Source organism: Eurosta solidaginis, chromosome 1 (assembly GCF_040869045.1).
Source record: "Eurosta solidaginis isolate ZX-2024a chromosome 1, ASM4086904v1, whole genome shotgun sequence".
Lineage (NCBI taxonomy): Eukaryota > Metazoa > Arthropoda > Insecta > Diptera > Tephritidae > Eurosta > Eurosta solidaginis.
The window spans coordinates 150046201-150070327 of NC_090319.1; the positions used below are offsets into that span (position 1 = coordinate 150046201).

At 37.0% G+C, this 24127-nt stretch overlaps 1 protein-coding gene and 1 long non-coding RNA gene across 4 annotated transcripts in view; one reads left to right on the forward strand and one right to left on the reverse strand.

Annotated features, from left to right (window-relative positions):
* nompB (intraflagellar transport protein 88-like protein nompB) overlaps positions 1 to 24127 on the reverse strand; it is a 524325-nt gene that overhangs the window by 82853 nt on the left and 417345 nt on the right. The gene's annotated exons all lie outside the window — the stretch shown is intronic.
* LOC137236875 (uncharacterized) lies at positions 18658 to 20037 on the forward strand. The gene is made up of 3 exons (XR_010948683.1): positions 18658 to 18775; positions 19365 to 19703; positions 19787 to 20037. It is a non-coding gene; the product is annotated as an uncharacterized lncRNA (long non-coding RNA).

A 24127-nucleotide genomic window follows, 5' to 3' on the forward strand; every position in this document is an offset into this window, starting at 1 on the left:
TAAATTAGCATAAAAGACGATATACAAATTTTAATGTTATATCTTTGTAACAAATTTATTTATTTTTATACTCAGCTGAGCAGAGCTCACAGAGTATATTAATTTTGTTCGCATAACGGTAATCCGTAACGGCATAAACTAATCGAGATAGATATAGACTTATATATATCAAAATGATCTGGGCGAAAAAAAATTCATTTAGCCATGTCCGTCCGTCTGTCCGCTAACACGATAACTTTAGTAAATTTTGAGGTATCTTGATGAAATTTGGTATGTGGGTTCCTGGGCACTCATATCAGATCGGTATTTAAAATGAACGAAATCGGACTCTAACCACGCCCACTTTTTCGAAATCGAAAATTTCGAAAAACCGAAAAAGTGCGATAATTCATTACGAAAGACGGATTGAGCGATGAAACTTGGTAGGTGGGTTGACCTTATGACGCAGAATAGAAAGTTAGTAAAATTTTGGACAAAGGGCGTTGCACCGCCCACTTTTAAAAGAAGGTAAAAGATTTGCAAGCTGTAATTTGGCAGTCGTTGAAGATATCATGATGAAATTTGGCAGCAACGTTACTCCTATTACTATTTGTGTAAAAATCAAAATTAGCAAAATCGGATGACGAACACGCCTACTTTTTAAAGAAAAATTTTTAAAAGTCAAATTTTAACAAAAAATTTAATATCTTTACAGTATATGAGTAAATTATGTCAACATTCAATTCCAGTCATGATATGCTGCAACAAAATTCAAAAATAAAACCAAATTTCAAAATGGGCGTCGCATCGCCCTTTTTCATTTAAGTTGTCTAGAATACTTTTAATGCCATAAGTGGAACAAAAATTTACCAATCCTTGTGAAATTTGGTAGGGGCATAGATTCTATGACGATAACTGTTTTCTGTGAAAATCGGCGAAATCGGTTGAAGCCACGCCCAGTTTTTATACAAAGTCGACCGTCTGTCCATCCGCTCGATTTTCGATATCGAAAATTACGAAAAATTAAAAAAATGCTATAATTCTATACCAAATATAAAAAAAGGGATGAAACATGGTAATTGGATTGGTTTATTGACGCAAAATATAACTTTGGAAGAAACCTCGTAAAATGGGTGTGACACCTATCATATTAAGTAGAAGAAAATGAAAAAGTTCTGCAGGGCGAAATAAAAAGCCCTTGGAATCTTGGCAGGAATACTGTTCGTGGTAATATAAATAAATTAGCGGTACCCGACAGATGATGTTCTGGGTCACCCTGTTCCACATTTTGGTCGATATCTTGAAAAGTCTTCATATATAAAACTAAGGGTAACTCCCTTTTAGAACCCTCATTAATACCTTTAACTTGATACCCATATCGTACAAACACATTCTCGAGTCACCCCTGGTCCACCTTTATTGCGATATCACGAAAATCCGTCCACCTATAGAACTAAGGGCCACTCCCTTTGAAAATACTCATTAACACTTTTCATTTGATACCCATATCGTACAAACAAATGCTAGAGTCACCCCTGGTGCAACTTTATGGCGATATCCCGAAATGGCGTCCACCTAAAGAACTATGGCCCACTGCCTTTTAAAATACTCTTTAATACCTTCCATTTGATACCCATTTCGTACAAACAGATTCCAGGGTTACCCTAAGTTCATTTTCCGACATGGTAATTTTCCCTTATTTTGTCTCCAAAGCTCTCAGCTGAGTATGTAATGTTCGGCTACACCCGAACTTAGCCTTACTTACTTGTTTGTTCAGTATAAGACGTGCTATATCTAAAATGAGCATAAAGTCTGGAAATGCAAAAAACATTTTGGGTCAAATTTGCAATTAATTGTTATAAATAAAAAAGTAAGGAAGGCTAAGTTCGGCTGTAACCGAACATTACATACTCAGTTGAGAGCTATGGAGACAAAATAAGGGAAAATCACCATGTAGGAAAATGAACCTAGGGTAACCCTGGAATGTGTTGTTTGTACGATATGGGTATCAAATGAAAGGTGTTAATGAGTGTTTTAAAAGGGAGTGGACCTTAGTTCTATAGGCGGACGGCTTTTCGAGATATCGGCATAAAGGTGGACCAGGGGTGACTCTAGAATTTGTTTGTACGATATGGGTATCAAATGAAAGGTGTTAATGAGTATTTTAAAAGGGAGTGGGCCTTAGTTCTATAGGTGGACGCCTTTTCGAGATATTGCCATAAAGGTGGACCAGGGGTCACACTAGAATTTGTTTGTACGATATGGGTATCAAATGAAAGGAGTTAATAAGTATTTTAAAATGGAGTGGGCCTTAGTTCTATAGGTGGACGCATTTTCGTGATATCGCCATAAAGGTGGACCAGGGGTGATTCTAGAATTTGTTTGTACGACATGGGTATCAAATGAAAGGTGTTAATGAGTATTTTAAAAGGGAGTGGGCCTTAGCTCTATAGGTGGACGCCTTTTCGGGATATCGTTATAAAGGTGGACCAAGGGTGACTCTAGAATGCGTTTGTACAATATGGGTGTCAAACGAAAGGTGTTAATGAGTGTTTAAAATGGAGCGGGCCTTAGTTCTATGGGTGGACGCCTTTTCGAGATATTGCCATAAAGGTGGACCATGGGTGATTCTAGAATTTGTTTGTACGATATGGGTATCAAATGAAAGGTGTTAATGAGTATTTTAAAAGGGAGTGGGCCTTAGTTCTATGGGTGGACGCCTTTTCGAGATATCGCCATAAAGGTGGACCAGGGGTGATTCTAGAATTTATTCGTACGATATGGGTATCAAATGAAAGGTGTTAATGAGTATTTTAAAAGGGAGTGGGCCTTAGTTTTATAGGTGGACGCCTTTTCGAGATATCGCCATAAAGGTGGACCAGGGATGACTCTAGAATGCGATTATACAATATGGGTATCAAAGAAAGGTGTTAATGAGTACTTTAAAAGGGAGTTGGCCTTAGTTCTATGGGTGGACGCCTTTTCGAAATATCGATATAAAGGTGGACCAGGGGTGACTCTAGAATTTGTTTGTACGATATGGGTATCAAACGAAAGGTGATAATGAGTATTTGAAAAGGGAGTGGGCCTTAGTTCTATAGGTGGACGCCTTTTCGATATGTCGCCAAAAAGGTGGACCAGGGGTGACTCTATAATGTGTTTGTACAATATGGGTGTCAAATTAAAGGTATTAATAAGAATTTTAAAAGGGAGTTGTGGTAGTTGTATATGTGAAGGCGTTTTCGAGATTTCGATCAAAATGTGGACCAGGGTGACCCAGAACATCATCTGTTGGGTATCGCTAATTTATTTATATATGTAATACTACGAACAGTATTCCTGCCATGATTCCAAGGGCTTTCGATTTGGCTCTGCAGAACTTTTTCATTTTCTTCTACTTAATATGGTAGGTGTCACACCCGTTTTACAAAGTTTTTTTCTAAAGTTATATTTTGCGTCAATAAACCAATGCAATTACCATGTTTCATCTCTTTTTTCGTATTTGGTATAGAATTATGAAATTTTTTTCCAGACAAAATAAGGGAAATTACCATGCCGGAAAATTAACCTAGGGTAAACCTGGAATCTGTTCGTACGATATGGGTATCAAATGGAAGGTATTAAAGAGTATTTTAAAAGGGAGTGGGCCATAGTTCTTTAGGTGGACGCCATTTCGGGATATCGCCATAAAGTTGCACCAGGGGTGACTCTAGAATTTGTTTGTACGATATGGGTATCAAATGAAATGTGTTAATGAGTATTTTAAAAGGGAGTGGGCCTTAGTTCTATAGGTGGACGCCTTTTCGAGATATTGCCATAAAGGTGGACCAGGGGTCACACTAGAATTTGTTTGTACGATATGGGTATCAAATGAAAGGAGTTAATGAGTATTTTAAAATGGAGTGGACCTTAGTTCTATAGGTGGACGCATTTTCGTGATATCGCCATAAAGGTGGACCAGGGGTGATTCTAGAATTTGTTTGTACGACATGGGTATCAAATGAAAGGTGTTAATGAGTATTTTAAAAGGGAGTGGGCCTTAGCTCTATAGGTGAACGCCTTTTCGGGATATCGTTATAAAGGTGGACCAAGAGTGACTCTAGAATGCGTTTGTACAATATGGGTGTCAAACGAAAGGTGTTAATGAGTGTTTTAAAAGGGAGCGGGCCTTAGTTCTATGGGTGGACGCCTTTTCGAGATATCGCCATAAAGGTGGAACAGGGGTGATTCTAGAATTTGTTCATACGATATGGGTATCAAATGAAAGGTGTTAATGAGTATTTTAAAAGGGAGTGGGCCTTAGTTTTATAGGTGGACGCCTTTTCGAGATATCGCCATAAAGGTGGACCAGGGATGACTCTAGAATGCGATTATACAATATGGGTATCAAAGAAAGGTGTTAATGAGTATTTTAAAAGGGAGTTGGCCTTAGTTCTATGGGTGGACGCCTTTTCGAAATATCGGTATAAAGGTGGACCACGGGTGACTCTAGAATTTGTTTGTTCGATATGGGTATCAAACGAAAGGTGATAATGAGTATTTTAAAAGGGAGTGGGCCTTAGTTCTATAGGTGGACGCCTTTTCGATATGTCGCCATAAAGGTGGACCAGGGGTGACTCTATAATGTGTTTGTACAATATGGGTGTCAAATTAAAGGTATTAATAAGAATTTTAAAAGGGAGTTGTGGTAGTTGTATATGTGAAGGCTTTTTCGAGATTTCGATCAAAATGTGGACCAGGGTGACCCAGAACATCATCTGTTGGGTACCGCTAATTTATTTATATATGTAATACCACGAACAGTATTCCTGCCATGATTCCAAGGGCTTTCGATTTGGCCCTGCAGAACTTTTTCATTTTCTTCTAGTTAATATGGTAGGTGTCACACCCGTTTTACAAAGTTTTTTTCTAAAGTTATATTTTGCGTCAATAAACCAATGCAATTACCATGTTTCATCTCTTTTTTCATATTTGGTATAGAATTATGGCATTTTTTTCATTTTTCGTAATTTTCGAAATCGGAAAAGTGGGCGTGGTCATAGTCGGATTTCGGCCATTTTTTATACCAATACAAAGTGTGTTCAGACAATTATGTGAACTGTGTTTAGTAATGATATATCGAATTTTGCTCAGGTTATCGTGTTAACGGCCGAGCGGAAGGACAGACGATCTACTGTGTATAAAAACTGGGCGTGGCCTCAAACCGATTTCGTCCTAGAATATAAGCGCCTACCAAATTTCACAAAGATTGGTAAATATTTGTTCGACTTATGGAATTAAATGTATCCTAGACAAATCAAATGAAAAAGGGCGGAGCCACGCCCATTTTGAAATTTTCTTTTGTTTTTGTATTTTGTTGCACCAGTTCATTACTGGAGTTGAATGTTGACATAATTTACTTATATACTGTAAAGATATTAAATTTTTTGTAAAAATTTCACTTTAAAAAAATTTTTTTCTTTAAAGTGGTCGTGGTCGTTCTCCGATTTTGCTAATTTTTATTAAGCATACATATAGTAATACAGGTAACGTTCCTGCCTAATTTCATCATGACATCTTCAACGACTGCCAAATTACAGCTTGCAAAACTTCTAAATTAACTTCTTTTAAAAGTGGGCGGTTCCACGCCCATTGTCCAAAATTTTACTTATTTTCTATTCTGCGTCATAAGTTCAACTCACCTACCAAGTTGCATCGCTTTATCCGTCTTTGGTAATGAATTATCACACTTTTTCGATTTTTCGAAATTTTCGATATCGAAAAAGTGGGCGTGGTTATAGTCCGATATCGTTAATTTTAAATAGCGATCTGAGGTGAGTGCCCAGGAACCTACATACCAAATTTCGTCAAGATACCTCAAAATTTACTCAAGTTATCGTGTTAACGGACGGACGGACATGGCTCAATCAAATTTTTTTTTGATACTGATGATTTTGATATATGGAAGTCTATATCTATCTCGATTCCTTTATACCTGTACAACCAACCGTTATCCAATCAACTGATGCTCAACTGAGTATAATAAATTTAGTGAGTTGAACAAAAGTTGACTCTAAAATAAAAACAAAGAATCTGTCCAGAACCTTGTCCAGAAAAATAGGCCGGTTAAGTTATTACTTCAATTTTTTAAGGATTTTAGTACAGACCAATATGGGTAAGTGGCAACAATGGGAAACAATATTTTATTTGGACTGAAAATGAATGAGGCAGTAGTTCTCTCACAGTTTGGCGCGAACGAATATGTACATATGTAGATGAAACATTTGAGCAACGCGAGAATGCAGCTTTTGGAATTTCGAATTCAGCGGGGTTTGTGAACATAATGTGTCCTACAGATGGAAATTTCGATATTTGCACAGATTTTCGATTTTATAAAAAACTTTTTCTATTAATTATAAACAAATAGAGTAATATTTGTTAACAAAAACAGGCCTATGCACTACGGCTGATCCATACGAATCGGTTCATATAACTTTTATGTGATTTTACGTACGCTAACTATGCGAAACATCCTGTCAATTGATTGTATGGAAATTTTGTTAGCGTATTAATATATAGATAGTAGAGTAATATACGGCCTATGCAATATTTCAACCTAAACTCGAAAACGTTTTTGGGTGGTTTTTTTCGTTTAATATACAACGTGAAATTTTCCGATGCAATCATGTTGCGTTTAAATAATAATAAACTAAGTTGAAATAAAAGATGATATAATAAAATAAAATAAGAAATATCAAAATAAATTAGCATAATAGACAATATACAAATTTTAATGTAATATCTTTATAGCAAATTTATTTATTTTTTGTTCAGTATAAGACGTTCTATATCTAAAATGAGCATAGAATCTGGAAATGCAAAAAAAGTTTGGGTCAAATTTACAATTAGTTGTTATAAATAAATAAATTTAGTGAGTTTAAACAAAAATGTAGTTCATTATTTGTGATTTCATGTTTTTTTGAAAGTACCTAAAATAAAAACAAAGAATCTGTTAAATCAAGACCTATGGATTTAAGTGTAAGTAAAATTTGACCAAAAAAAAAGGCCGGTTAAGTTATTATTTCTCTTTAAAGTTTTTTGTGCGCTAACAATTTTTTTTAGAGCAATTTTTTAAGAATTTTGGTACAGACCAATATGGGTAAAAAATGAGTACTGTTTGGTGCTTACGAATATGTACATATGTAGATGAAACATTTGAGCAACGCGAGAATGCAGTTTTTGGAATTTCGTATTCAGCGGGGTTTGTGAACATAATGGGTCCTACAGATGGCAATTTCGATATTTGCACAGATTTTTTAATTTACAAAAAACTTTTTCTATTAATTATAAACAAGTAGAGTAATATTTGTTAACAAAAATAGGCCTATACCCTGCGGCTGAACCATACGAATCGATTCATATAACTTTTATATGATTTCACGTACGCTAACTACGCGAAACATCCTGTCAATTGATTGTATGGAAATTCTGTTATATGATTATGCCTGTCAATTGACTGTATGGAAATTTTATTAGAGTATTAATATATAGATAGTAGAGTAACATACGGGCTATGCAATATTTCGACCTAAAATCGAAAACGTTTTTGGGTCGTTTTTTTCGTTTAATATACAACGTGAAATTTTCCGAATCAATCAAGTTGCATTCAAATAATAATAAACTAAGTTGAAATAAAAGATAATATAATAAAATAAAATAGGATATCATAATAAATTAGCATAAAAGACGATATACAGATTTTAATGCTATATCATTGTAGCAAATTTATTTATGTTTTGTTCAGTATGATACGTACTATATCTAAATGAGCATAAAATCTGAAAATGCAAAAATATTTTGGGGCAAATTTGCAATTAATTGTTATAAATAAATAAATTTAATAAGTTTGAACAAAAGTTGATTCATTGTTTGTGATTTCATATTTTTTTGAACTGAAACAAAAACCAAAGAATCTGTTAAATAAAGACCTATGTATTTACGTGTAAGTAAAATTTGTCCAAAAAAATAGGCCGGTTAAGATATTACTTCTCTTTAAAATTTTTTTGTGCGCTAACAATTATTTTAGAACAATTTTTTAAGGATTTTGGTACAGACCATTTGAACTGAAAATGAGTGAGGCAGTACCTACTGCTCTCACCATTTGGCGTGTACGAATATGTACATATGTAGATGAAACATTTGAGCAACGCGACAATGTAGCTTTTGGAATTTCGAATTCAGCGGGGTTTGTGAAAATAATGGGTTCTACAGATGGCAATTTCGATATTTGCACAGATTTTCGAATTTCCAAAAAATTTTTCTATTAATTATAAACAAATAGAGTAATATTTGTTAACAAAAATAGGCCTATGCACTGCGGCTGATCCATACGAATTGATTCATATAACTTTTATATGATTTTACGCACGCTAACTATGCGAAACAGCCTATCAATTGATTGTATTGAAATTTTGCTAGCGTATTAATATATAGATTATCCGTAATAAATAAACTGAATTTATAAAACCCTGCATTTCTGGTTAATGTTACTGGCGCAGTCGCTGAGTCAAAGAAATGATTTTTTAAACAAACCTACGTTATAAATAATTCAAAATAATAACGGCTTACAAGTTTATTCGGCTGTATTTAAATTTTAAGTGAAACTAAATATTTAAAAAATAAAGCCTAACAAAGCAATTCGTACAGTAAACCCAAGAAATCGAATGCTTGATATTAAAAAACACCAATATATCATCGCTTACTTTGTATGTGAAAACACTTAAAACACATTTAAAATTATATAAAAAATTGAACGGTAAAAGAAAAAATCTTGATGAAAATAACTGTTTATAATCAGGCGATAGCCGAAAAAGTACAACAAATATATATTAGTATTAGAAACAACGCCAAAAGACCATTGTAGAAAAAGCAAGAAAAAAGTATTCTGGTGTAATACGTACAACAATAAGAAAAACTTACAACAGAAGACAAACCCTTTTACTTCCAGTGCATAATAAGCACACTCCGAGGCGCAGCTTTGGACATAATAAGAAGAGAACAACCATCTGAGTGGGTTACATTGCGTGATTTGCTAATTAGTGAGTTCACTGAGAACACTCCTATTACTACATTAATATTGTCAATTGATAACATTAAGCTTAAGAGAGGTGTAAAGCAATTATGTGAAGATATCAACAAAGAAGTATGTAAAATAAGAGATCGAATTAAATTAGGTAACTTGGGCAGTTCTCGTGATAACTTTTTGGATATAGAATTACAGCAGATAAGTTTAAAAATATTGTGTCTTGGCCGCGCCACAGCTCAGGGATGGTGTCGGTCAAGATTTAATGTAGAAAAGAAGAAAAAGTTTGGTATTAGAATTTTAATATTCACAAATAGTCTTTATTGAAGATAAAGATTAAACAATTTATATATATATGTATTTGCAGGTTACCTTTTAGTTGGTGAAGCTGGAAACTGTGGCGGGATACGTCCTTTCTCCTTGATGTGTGAAAACAAGTGAAGTAAAAGAACATAACAGGAGGTCAATACCGCTTGCCAGTCAAACTGTTTATTTATTCCAGCGATGTTCATTTGTATGGTTAACATAAACAATTTGACTGGCACTGTTAACCGATATAAGAAAAATGCGAGGGCGACCTTTTATGTTTGGAGTTTGGGCTGTCGGCCTAAACATGCCGGCCCCCTTGCGACACGCAAGATCTATTTGGACATATTCCGCCGCTGGTTCGCAGTTTAAATTAAATTAAATTAAGCTTAAAACTATTTTCAGCTCAGGTTCCGTTTGAATTACCTAAAGTCGAAAATTGAAGAAAAATAAATGAAGGTACACATGGTTCTAATTCAGTGGCACATTTATTTTCAAGTTTCATGTATGTGGGTAGGTATAAAACATAGTTAAATTTACTATTTCGTAAAAAAAAGAACATTTGTATATAAAGGAAGTTCATTTTATGAATAACTTTACAATTATTCCAAGGTTTCAAAAACCAAGTATGAAAAATATTTAAAAAATCCATTTTATGTATAAGTATGTAGGCATATATATTTTATGTGTGTAAGTATATATATAAAAAAGTATGTAAAGTTACTCTTTGATAAAAATATGAATTTAACAGGCGCCAGACAATACCCAGCCAAAGATGGTGTTCTGTGCCAACAGGGGCCCCAAAGTTCTGGCTGGTATGGCACCCAGCATAACCTTCGGGACCACATCGGCACCGAGCACCAATCGGACTGGGTCGGCGACGTAGAACCGTGGGTCTGCGAGCCTGATGTTGGCATATGGCGTGGCTACCGTTGCATCCAGGCTTGTTAGTGGGGTTTGCCTCCGGAAATGAGGCAACGCCACGGCATAAGTGGTGACGGTTGCCGTCTGCCCATGCTTGCCCCGCAGCTTGATGAAGCACCCACGCCGATCCCCCAGAACCGTCACATCAAGGCCGAGCCGGCGGATGAGCTCATCCGCGATGATGGACGTTGCAGCGCATGGATCGAGTAAAGCTCGAACCAGGTGCAAGCGCCCACCGGACTCAATCTTAACAACGGCCGTGGGTGCAACCGACGTGAGGCACTGGATCAGCTGCGGCGGCGCACGTGGGCTGACAACCGTCCCAGCCCGGAAAGCACTCGTTGGATGGAGGTGGAATGCGGATGAGTCCACTCTCCATTTTTTATTATTGTGTTGTGCATGCTGCACACGTCGTCTTTTTCTTCTATTCTGGCTGCTCCTTTGCGGTTGGAAAGTTTTCATTTCCAATCCGCTAGCGATCACCTCGTGCCTGAGTAGAGGTCGAAAACGGCGCGGTTGGAAAGTTTTCATTTCCAATCCGCTTGTAGAGGGCGGGCGGAATGCAGATGATTCCACTCCGCGAGCTACACATGGGCGGAAAGCAGACGTTTCCGCTCCAGAGGACTCCGTTTCGACCTCGGACGCGTTTAATGAGAGGGTGTCGCTATCCTCTACGGTGGTTCTCAGTGGCCTGCGATGCCACGTGTTTCGTTGCCGACGCGTCGTGTCCTGAGCTTCCGCGATATGCAGCATGGTGTGGTGGTCGTCCTTGCACTTATTGCACCGTCCCTCATGTGTGCAGTGTGCTGCGCTATGCAGAGGCGACAGACAGTTGGTGCAATAGTTTTTTTTTATTACAAAATACCACCTTTTTCCCGGTGTGCTACCGCGGAAGACAGGACACACCCTGAGTGGGTGCTTCTTTTCGCACAATCGACAGGCCAAAGAGAACCCCTTTGCTTCAGCTGTTTTACGAATTGCAGTGAATCGCGTCATTTTTCTGAAAAGGAAAATAATTTGTTCTAATTTTGTCGACGTAGTGAGCATGTTTCGGTTGGCGAGCAATTCTGGTAAAGTAAATGTGAACTTCACCTGATAAGGGGGTTGTTGGTGGAAGCGCGGTAATGTATGCGATACATGAATACGCGATAGCTGTATTGTATTGTCATATAATTCATATTCATTTGTTTTGCAAATGATGCCCTCGGACCCCCAAGACAGAAACAACGCCAAACCAAACATTAGCAGGAAAGATTTTCTCAAACAATGTCTAATTTATATATTTCCCAGCATTTATAGCATTTATTTTTGATTACTAACTAGTTTCTCAAAAATGTAAATGTCTACGTCATGCTTTTCCGTATGTGACGCATGTAGCCTTACGGATAATTGATGATGTGTCAACACCCTTATGCTACCGTACTAGTGAATCGATTGTTTGCAATATCGATATATTGCATATTTCACTAACTTCAGTTCCGGATTAATTAATGAAACGAAAACAAAAAGAAAAACGTGCGGGAGTGAATTTTTTCTTAAAATTGTAATTTTAATTAGTGCGTGTGCGGGCGAGTAATGTAAATCGCGGGCATTTAACTTTTCCGTTGTTAATTTGTCGTTAGTGAAGTGTTTTGTGAAACAAAATATACATATGTGTATATATATTGCAACAAAAAAGAGAGGAAAAAAGATATGATAATGAAGACCTATGAAAGGTCAATCAAAAAAAAACCTCCACCAAAGCAGAGTAACTAGCATAGTGGAAAGTGTGTGATTGTGTTTTTTTTTGTTTTTTTTTTTTTTCAACGATCCGCAATAAAATTATGCGATCGTGGAGTGAGAACATACATATGTAGTAGGGTGTGCAGTGAATTTTTTTTTTTTTATTGTAAAAATTTTGAGTGGTTTTTTTTTTTTGTTTTGGGGTTTTTGCTTCGAAAAGCAAAATTGCATTGATTGATTGTTAGGGTGTCCGAAATTTCTCCTCAATTTTTTTCTCTGTTAGAAAATTTTGTTCTTTGTTCGCTTTTTTTTCGTATAGTGTTTACAACTTTTTACTTCGAAAAGTAAAAAGGAATTGTGCGGTGTGCCGTGCATTATATTAGGGTGGCCTTAATTGAAAATTTTTATTTATTTTATTTTTGTTTTTTATTTTTATCTCGATAAAAACGGGTGTATGCAATGGAATTGGCAGCGCTTTGTATAATTTAAGTAACATTGCCTTTGCCATTGTACTATCCTTTTTTTCGTTTCTTCGCAACAAAAAATTATGTTTATGTGAGGACCCCTATATATAATGCACTAGGCAAAAGAACAAGGAAAATATTTATTTGAGGGAAATTGCATTATTTAATAGGTATGTGGTTTACGAAACCACGAACCTTTTTTTTGATTGCTTAAGCTGACCCAAATTTTTTTTTTTTTCATGATTCCATGCAGTCCAATGCACATAGTCATTGCGTGTATGCCCGCGCACATGTTTTCGGTGGCGACTACCTGACAACCTCACTTGGTATTGAGTGTGTAAAAACGCATAAAAAAAATATGAAAATTTAATAATAAAATGTGTTCATCAACTGTAGCAACATATTGTTGCTTTTATAAATGAAAATCACCACCCATGTGCGCAAGCAGGTACATGTACATATGTAACATTAGGCTGCATCAAAAAAAGAAATTTTTGTTTCCACTATGAGTTTGTTGAAGTTGCTTCGTTTGGGTTAGGAGAAGTTTTGATGTTGTGTGGAGATTTTGTAACTTCAATTGTAGCGTTACTGCTGGAGATTTGGGTCTGACGTGTTTTCGGTGTCCGCATTATATGGTGGTAGTAATATTAGTTTGACAAGTGGTCTTGTCACTTGCCCCCTTTCAGTCCTTATATCCACAACGCGCACCCGGTTGTCTGAACCAGGGTGTAACCTTATCACACGCCCCAATCTCCATTCGTTGGGAGGAAGATTGTCTTCCCGTATAACCACCATATCTCCGACTTGCATATTTGATTTAGGGTGCTTCCATTTTATCCGTTTCTGTAGTTCCGAAAGATATTCTGATTTCCATCTTCTGCAGAAGTTTTGATGTAATGCCTTGAGTTTCTGCCAGCGATTGACTATTGAGGCCGTATTTTCATCAACGCTGATTTCCGCTGGTGCTAATAGGTGTCCTCCAATCAGAAAGTGTCCTGGTGTTAGAGGCTCAAGGTCAGATGGTTCATTTGAAGCGGGGCTAAGAGGGCGAGAATTGAGACACGACTCAATTCTACATAACAATGTGTTAAATTCCTAAAAAGTGAATTTGTTGTTTAAGGCCACTTTTTTGAAGTGGATTTTAAAGCTTTTCACTCCCGCTTCCCATAGTCCTCCCATGTGTGGAGCTCCTGCTGGTATGAACTGCCAATTTAATGCCTGATGGGAATATTTTGACAGGGTTTGGTTTCTTGCATCGGCAAGAAATTCCTTAAATTCAGTTTTTAATGCACGTGATGCACCGACAAAGTTTGTTCCATTGTCCGAATAAATGTTTCTTGGACATCCTCGTCTAGCTACGAATCTTGAAAGAGCGGCTAGAAATGAGGAAGTGCTCAAATCACTAGTGGCTTCTAAATGTATGGCCTTAGTAGAAAAGCAAACGAACAGACAAACGTAACCCTTTGAGGTACGACACCCGCGCCCATTGTAACTCTTAATATCGAAAGGCCCTGCAAAATCTACCCCTGTATTGGTAAATGCACGCGAAAATGTGTTGCGTTCTTGAGGTAGAATTCCCATGAGCTGATTTTGCGATCGTTTCTTGAAGATCGTGCAGATCTTACAATTATGAATTACGGATCGTATCATGGTTTTAACTTTTGGAATCCAGTATTGAGTTCTAATGATGTGCAGCATTAATTGGTTTTCACCATGGAGAGACATTTCATGGACAAACTGAACATACAGACGTGTAAACCTACAATTGTACGGAAGTATTATGGGATGGCGTTCAGATTCGGTAGTATCTTTGGATGCACCAAGTCGTCCACCCGTTTTCACTACTTCGTCTTCATCAAGATATGGAGTGAGCGAAAGTATTTCGCTTTTAGATCCAATTGGTGTTTTGGATTGCAAACTTGAAATTTCTGATCCGTAATATTGCTTCTGAGCAAGTTTTATTAAACGGGTTGTTGTAGTTTTAATTTCATCTGAGGAAATTAAATAAGATTCAGGTTGACTACAATCTTTCGTTTTAGAATGCGTTCTATGAAAAAACCTGAGTATATATGAGATAACTCTTAAAGCCCTAGGAAGATTTGAAAACCTATTGAGAATATCATTAATATTGCTTGAAATTGCGGTTGCATGTGCTTGTACGCGTTTTTCTTCAATATTCGTGTTAAAATCCAAATCTTGTGTTGGCCACTTTTCCTTCTCTTCTTGGAGCCAAGAAGGACCCTGCCACCACAGAGAGTTGTTGACTAAATCCTCGGCTAGTATTCCTCTACTGGCTAAATCTGCTGGGTTTGTACCTGAATCCACATGATACCACGACGAACTTCCAACTTTGTCGACGATTTTTGTAAGTCGATGCGCAACGAAAGTTGACCATGAGCACGGAGGTTTTCGTATCCAAGCCAGTACGATTGTCGAATCTGTCCACAGGTGGATGCTTTGTTGACCTAAATCAAGGTTAGCGCAGATAGATTCGGTTATCTCCGCTAATAATACAGCACCGCAAAGTTCCAGTCGAGGAAGTGAGATGGTTTTAACTGGAGCTACTCTTGTTTTTGCCAAAAGCAGATTCACAAATATGCCGTCGTTGGTTCCCACTCTCAAATACACGGCTGCACCATACGCTTTCTCGGAGGCGTCGCAGAATCCGTGGATTTCGACCTTTTCTGTTGGAGAAAAGGCTACCCATCGCGGTATTCGTATTTTGTCGATATCCTTGTACGTATTGGTAAAATTTTTCCACCTGTCTAATGTTGAAGACGAAACGGTTTCATCCCAGCCAGTACCCTCCAACCAGATATTTTGCATGATCATTTTTGCCACGATAATTGTTGGAGCTAGCCACCCTAATGGGTCAAAGAGTTTTGCGATAGTAGATAGTATCGCTCTTTTTGTGGGCTCAGTGTTTTCTTCTATAGGGTTTGCTATGAAGTAAAACTGATCGGAATGAGCATTCCACCTAATACCGAGCGCCTTTACACTACTTGAATCTTCAAATTCTAAGAAATCTTCGCTCAGTAGATGAGCTTTGGGAATACCCTGTAATATTTTACTGGAATTTGAAGTCCATTTTCGTAATGGAAAACCAGCTGAACTTAAAACCCTGGAAATTTCATCTCTTGCTCTGATCGCAGATGCAATAGTATGCCCTCCCGAAAGAACGTCGTCGACATACATATTTTTTCGTAGGATATTTGAAGCGATTGGATGAGATTTTTCGGAATCATCAGCCAGTTTAAGTAAAGTCCTTATTGCTAGATAAGGAGCACAATTGATACCAAATGTCACTGTGTTGAGCTCATACAGACTGATTTGATCATCTGGACTTGAGCGGAAAACTATTCTTTGGTATCTTGTATGATTATGATCTACTAGGATTTGCCTATACATCTTCTCAATATCGCTATTGAAGACGTATCTGAAAAGTCGCCAGCGAAGAATTAATGTTGGTAGATCAGCCTGAAGCACAGGACCAGGAAGAAGAACATCGTTCAGGCTGACACCATTTGAAGAGCGTGAAGAAGCATTGAAAACAACTCTAACTTTGGTAGAGATGCTTTCTTCTTTTATTACTGCATGATGTGGTAAATAGTAATTATCGACCGCATTGGCCGATTGAATTGAATCTAATTTTGACATATGCCCCATAGTCTCGTATTCTAGTATGACTATATTGTACTCCTTCTGTAAATCGAGATTTTTTCTAAGTCGGGTTTCATTTTTATAGAATTGAGAGCACGCTATTCTTAATGATGGACCTAGATTTATCTCTCCTGGGAATTCTGACCTGAACGGAAGCGACACAATGTATCTTCCGTCAGAATTCCGCTGCGTTGTACGTTGATACAATTCCTCACAAAATGTATCTTCTAATGTCGAGGCTTTAGCTTTCGGCGTGTCTTCGAGCTCCCAAAATGACCTTAGCTGCTTGTCTAAAGCCACTTCATTATAAAAGGATACCCGATTATGATTGGTTGGACTGGCTGCATCAGCACGACCAGTCAGTATCCAACCAAAGACAGTTTCTTGAGCTAAAATAGTGCTAAGAATATTTTTTTTGATACCGTCTAATATGATTTGCGGATAAATATCCCCGCCCAGAACAAGATCAACTGGCTCATTCACGAAGAAACGTTTATCCGCAAGCACGAGATCAGGGAATGCTTGTTGTGTTAATGCACTAACATCGCATGTTGGCAAATTACCTGTCAAATGGGGTAGAACTAGAACTAATGCGTCAATAGAAATTAGTGGGTCAACTGGGGACCGCAACTGAATGGCGCATGCCTCTTTTACCTGCGCAGAAACTGAATTATTGATGCCCGAGACTTGAGCATGCATCTTTCGAGTTGGCAGGTTGATTCTTCGTCTGAGTCTTTCAGTGATAAAAGAGCATTCAGATCCCGAATCTATGAGAGCTCTGGCCGAAAAATCTGTACCATTATAATGAATGGTGACGCGAGCTGTGCCTAGTAAAACCCCTTTACTGGTATTAATAAAATTAGATTTTACAGTAGTTTTATTTTGCTGCTTTTTTTGTTTTGCAGATTCATTTTGAGATTGAGCTTGCCTTGAAGTGCACGGTTGCTCATCTGATGAATCTGCAGAATTATTTACCTGTGTAAGTTTTGCCTTACTTGTCTGTAAATGCAGAAGGGTATTATGTCTTAAATGGCAGTTGCTGCAATTGTGCGCACTTGTGCATTTTGACACTGAATGCCCCGATGACAGACAGTTTAGGCAGAAGTTATTTCTTTTTATGAAAGCAAGTCTTTCATTCGTGTTCAAATTTTTGAACTTTGAACACGCATAAATTTTGTGATCATTCCTTTGACACATTTTACAAGTGCCTTTAGCTACACTTGCTTGGAAAGCGCCAAGTTTCTTTGGGGGATGTTCAGAGGCCTGCTTTGAGTTTTGTACTCTTTGAGGTTTTGTACTCTTTGTACCTCTTAAACCTGAGACTGATTCTAACGTTTGAAAACGATTTGTCAGAAATCGGTCCATATCCGCCCACTTGGAAGTTTCTGTCTTGTTTTCTACGGACTGTTCCCATAGCGAAAGGGTCACATCAGGAAGCTTAGTTGAACATAAGTATGTAATAATTGGATCCCAATTAGATATGTCAATATGATGACTTACTAACGAGGATATGCAATTATTTTTGTCCCTTTGTAATCTTTTTATTGAATTACCGCATTCAGTTTCGACTGATTGAAGGTTGAAAAGAATCTTTAATTGGGTGTTGACTAATATTCTCTTATTTTCATACCTGTCGCACAAATTTTTCCAAGCTATATCAAAACCATCATTCGACAATTCGCATTTCTTAACGATTTCTCTGGCTTCACCTTGGGTTTTTTGTATGAGATAATATAATTTTTGTACTGGCGACAGGCTTTTATTTAGAATATAATTGGCCGTGAACATGTCACGAAAAGTTGGCCACGACAGATAATCACCTTTGAATATATCAGTGTCACTAGGTGCCAAATGCAAATTGCGTGGCGTGAAGGCTGCGTCGTTTTCCTTCTCTGCCTTCTCAAGTTTTTCTGCCAAGTCATTTATTTTTGTCATACACCGCACAAAAACAGTATAGCACGACTTATTTTTTTTTCTAATTGCCGTAACATTCTTCTCAGATATATTTTCTGATTGTAATAACGCATCAAAAGCTTCTTTAGCTTTTTCCCACATCGATTTCAACTCCTGTTGCTGAATTTTCAGCGAATTTTTGGAGTGTTCGCTAGTGGCTATGCTTAAAAATTCGATGTCGAACTCAATAATTGTGTCGACTAAGCGGTTATATGCTTCCATATTAAAATATAAAAAATTGAAAGGATTGATTTTTAAAATAAATTACGTACACAGAGACAGAATCTGTGGAATTACCCAATTCGCTATTATAAAATTTAGACAAGGCTTCCCACCAACAAAGGGACCCCAATAAATTGAATAACTTCTAAAAAATTGAGTGTAAATTTCTAATGTAAAATATTTATTTTGATACAAAACTCAAATTTAACAATTTTCAGAGTAACAAACCAGTGGACTGTATATACGTGTTAAAAAAATTATTGCTCGCCAACCAAATATATTTATGTACGTGTGCGTGTATGTATGTATGTAGCACAGTATATATTCAAAACAAACGCAAGTGAACAAACTGAGCAAAGTTGGAGGAAAATTGTTCCGTCCACTAAATAAACGCTCAAATTAAATTGTTTTGTTTTAAAAAAATGAATTGAACAAACCGAGTAACTAGTGTGAAATTAATTTTTCTTAATTCAAATATATTTATGTACGTGTGCGTGTATGTATGTATGTAGTACAGCATATATTCAAAACAAACGCAAGTGAAGAAACTGAGCAAAGTTGGAGGAAAATTGTTCCGTCCACTAAATAAACGCTCAAATTAAATTTTGTTTGTTTCAAAAAATGAATTCAATTAAAAACCGAGTGACTTTTGTGAAATTAATTTTTCTCAATTCAACTGTGATGAACCAAACCCAAAAGTGAGGTTAATTACACAGTGCAGTGTTGTTGTTGTGGGCTGTTAATAACAGAGAAGTGCAAGTCATATAAATGTATATTGAATTTTTTTTATTTTTGAAAAATTACTCGCACTTTTCTATTAAATTATTCCCAAACACTGTTTGTACAAATATTTGTGCAATAATGCAACAGCGAAGACCCTTAAGCCGTGTCAAATATTATTTACCGTCGGCGGCAAGCAATATTTGACGGTCAAAAAGGCTATTTGTACAAATCAAATTTAATTTTGTTTTTGTTTCACAAGTCACTCGCGCACTTTTCACTTTCACTAATTTTTAATTTATTAACTAATGTGCTCACTGAAATAACCACGTACCTTTTTTTATAACTTGTAGAATTTCCAAAGTGATGAACTCAATATGAAGTTGTAGTTGCTTGTGGCTCAAATAAATATCCGCAAATCAAATACCAAGTACTATAATTATTGATGGAATTAACGACGTGTTGATCCTCGCAAAAATGAAAATCCGCTGCTGTTGGCACGCAATATAATATTTAAACACTGTGAGTTGTTGGTTCGCAAAATCCGCTTCTTTAATAATATATAAACAGTGGAATTGATGTGGTTCGCAAAATGGTCGCTGGATGAAAAAACGGTTTAAGGACCAATGTCTTGGCCGGGCCACAGCTCAGGGATGGTGCCGGTCAAGATTTAATGTAGAAAAGAAGAAAAAGTTTGGTATTAGAATTTTAATATTCACAAATAGTCTTTATTGAAGATAAAGATTAAACAATTTATATATATATGTATTTGCAGGTTACCTTTTAGTTGGTGAAGCTGGAAACTGTGGCGGGATACGTCCTTTCTCCTTGATGTGTGAAAACAAGTGAAGTAAAAGAACATAACAGGAGGTCAATACCGCTTGCCAGTCAAACTGTTTATTTATTCCAGCGATGTTCATTTGTATGGTTAACATAAACAATTTGACTGGCACTGTTAACCGATATAAGAAAAATGCGAGGGCGACCTTTTATGTTTGGAGTTTGGGCTGTCGGCCTAAACACATTGAAAAGAGAGCTACCAAATCATCTTACTGCTTTGATAAATATTAATTCGCCAGCTGACTTAACATTAGCAATTGTAATTTTAAAAGAAAATGATGAATATGAAGAAAGTTCTGAAAGCTATAAAGTAAAATGCAAACCGTAAATCTAAATACTGAAATGCAAAATAGAATAATACACCAAATTTCCCTATCTTGAATCCCTGTGCACTTGACTACTTCATAGATCCTAGCTTTTATTCAAACCAGTATCGTCCTCCTTATACACTGAAAGAAATAGTGGTAGTAAAATCAACAAATCTGCTCTGTTGTTCTTGACTTAACGGAGATTCGGTGATTTGATCGAATTATGGTTAATTCGACCGAGTTCTTTGTCAAGCGAACAAATTAGTTTAGTCATTTCAACAGAAGAGAAATTGTCGCTCTTAAGTTAACAAAATTTTGTAAAATTGATAGATTCCTAATCAATCTAACTGATTTTTCTGTTAACACAACTGATCTTACAGGTCATTTCAATGGCGATCAACTGCCAATACATGAGCAAATTTCAAAGAGAAGTTTACGCTCACTGCGCTCTCTACTCTGTACTTATGACAATGGTGCCACCTGTTAAAAAAAACACCAAAACAAGAAAACCATACAATCGAAAAAACACACAAAATGAGAAAACAATAAAAAACTAGTTTTTCAGTTATCAATACCAAACGAAAAACCTTTTTTTGGATTAACTGTGCAAAAAATTATGAGATACCGGGACACCTATTTATCGGGTACAATTTTGCAACTTCCCGTCCAAGCGAAATGCAAAATTAGGCCCTCTTGTTGCAAAAGTTTTGTTTGAACGAACAGGATTTTTCCAAAGTTAGTAACATTTTGTTCAAGTTTTTATGAATTTTCACTCACGCGAACGAATCTAATAAGAAAATAAAAAAAACATCTTTTCTTAATGTTGATGTTTCCGACAAAATAAAAGTTTGAGTTGTTTTGGAATAGTTTCAACTTAAAGTGTTACGAAAATTAAACTTGCCGAATTACAAGTAAAATTACTCCAGTGGTGAATTACCTTCCTTCGATTTCATTCTTTCTTTACTTTTCTATAACTTACAAGATCTCTTTTTAAAATGTTACGTCAAACATTTATACTACAAGTTTTGTTCGAAACAATCAAGTGAGTACATACTAGAGAAGAAATTGAGAATGAGCTGAGCTGCAACTGAAAGAATTGAGATTCAGTTTTGTGACTACTATTTTCATTTCTATATTCACATGTATGAATACGTAGCAAGCATGCGTATTTATGTATTCACATATTTACGTATTTATATGGCGGCCGCCGTGGTTCGATGGTAGCGTGCTCCGCCTACCACACCGAAGACCCTGGGTTCACTCCCCGGGAAAAACAACATCAAAATTTTAGAAACAAGCCTTTTCAATTTGAAGAAAAATTTTCTGAGCGGAGTCGCCCCTCGGCAATGTTCGGCAAGCACTCCGAGTGTATTTCTGCCATGAAATGCTCTCAGTGAAAACTCATATGCTTTTCAGATGCCGTTCGGAGTTGGCATAAAACAAGTAGGTCGCGTCCCGCCAATTTGTAAGAAAAATTAAAAAGGAGCATGACGCAAATTGGAAGAGAAGTTCGGCCTTAAATCTGTTCGGAGGTTATAGCGCCTTACATTTATTTGTTTATATGGCAACATAGGTTCTTTCATACAAAGCTGTCGCAACAACTTTTTTTGTTCATTTGACTACTAAAACGGTCAATTACGAATCAACGATTTGTGTGCAGTTGATTCAACATCTTGTTGCGATGGATAAAAATTGACAGAAATTTCGGTTGAATTGACCCGTATTTCGGTTGATTTTACCAGTATTTTTCTTTCAGTGTAGTAGAATGCAAAATATGTCACACTATTGCCAACAAAACTCTCAATACCGCTCGTCTTAATCAGCGGAGTTTTCAAGCATTAACACTAGCAATAGCATCAGCTCTGAAATCCAGAAAAGAATCACTCTTGCCAATAAATGCTACTTTGGACTAGGTAGGCAATTGAAAAGTAAAGTCCTGTCTCGGAAAACGAAAATCATACTCTACAAGTCACTTATCGTACCCGTCCTGCTATATGGTGCAGAAGCATGGGCCATGACCACATCAGATTAAGCGGCTCTGTAAGTGTTCCAGAGAAAAGCTATTTAAAAGATTTATGGACCTCTACGCGTTGGCGATGGCGAGTACCGAAGAAGATTTAATGATGAGCTGTACGAGCTACTTTGGACTAGGTAGGCAGTTGAAAGGTAAAGTCCTCTCTCGAAAAACGAAAATCATACTCTACAAGTCACTTATCGTACCCGTCCTGCTATATGGTGCAGAAGCATGGGCCATGACAACATCAGATGAAGCGGCTCTGGAAGTGTTCCAGAGAAAAGTTCTTTAAAAGATGTATGGACCTCTACGCGTTGGCGATGGCGAGTACCGAAGAAGATTTAATGATGATCTGTACGAGCTCTACGTAGACATCAACATAGTCCAGCGAATTAAAACGCAGCGGCTGCGTTGGCTATGCCATGTTATGCGAATGAAAGATGACGCTCTGGCCAAGAAAAGCGCCAATTAAGTAAGTAAGTAAGTTTTTAAGCTGGTGCCCCACAGACAAAGCGAACTAATTCGAATCAGTCTCGCATAAGGCGATTCGGTCCGCCAGTGGAACAAGACGAAAAATTTCCAAGGATTCAATTGAATATTCAAAATAAGTTATATGATTTTTAATTGATACATGCTCTTCTGTCAGTTTAATCAAACCGAATAAGATAAATAGTCAAATAATATCATCTCATCCTATAACTTTAAAAACCCTTACTGGATCTATCGTAATAAATAATACACAGGAAATGGTCGACGATATACAAAATAATATACAATTTTGCGTTTATAATTTTTCTAATACTTTTGAAGGACTGTTAGGGTGGAATGCTCTAAACCAATTGTGCGCACATATTGACATACCAAGTAAAGTTATTATTTTGAATGGAGTTAAGTACAAGTTCGTTGATGGAGTCTTTTGTAATGAACATAGTAGTAGGGAAAATTTACAGATACGTTTAGATAAACACAGTAGTTTATTTTATAAAGAAGGAGAAAAATTAACGTTAGAAGTTCGGTGAAGCACAAAATTAAAACTGTTAATGAGGATCTCATTTAAGTAAAATCATATAGGTACCTGGAAGTTCCCAGGGCGGAGGTGAACGGACAAATTAAGGAGATGTTGGATCAAAAAATGATTTCTAAAAGTTGTTTACCATATTCTGCACCAATTTGGCTAGTATCAAAAAAACTTAATGCATCGGGCATTCAAGATTGGCGCATCGTTGTTGATTATCGTAAGTTGAACGATGTAACTATCAGCGATAAATATCCTATACCAAATATGGATGACGGCGGCCACCGTGGTGTGATGGTAGCGTGCTCCGCCTATCACACCGTATGCCCTGGGTTCGCACCCCGGGCAAAGCAATATCAAAATTTTAGAAATAAGGTTTTTCAATTAGAGGAAAATTTTTCTAAATGGGGTCGCCCCTCGGCAGTGTTTGGCAAGCGTTCCGGGTGTATTTCTGCCATGAAAAGCTCTCAGTGAAAACTCATCTGCCTTGCAGATGCCGTTCGGAGTCGGCATAAAACATGTAGGTCCCGTCCGGCCAATTTGTAGGGAAAATCAAGAGGAGCACGACGCAAATTCGAAGAGAAGCTCGGCCTTAGATCTCTTCGGAGGTTATCGCGCCTGACATTTATTTTTTTTTAAATATGGATGATATTCTCGACAAATTGGGGAGATGTATGTATTTTAGCACTATAGATCTATTAAAAGGGTTCCATCGAATAGAAATGGACCCCGGGGATCGAAAAAATACATCTTTTTTGACACAAAATGGGTTGAAAAACGATCCTGCAACTTCCCAGCGACTGATGACGGCATAATCGATACAAATATCCATAAAGTTAAGCGGATACCTACGTTGACTTGCATGTCTGGTATGGTTTTACTCTGGGGCATGTGACATGGTGTTATTGCAACAATCGCCCTCCCTACCATGATTTCCGT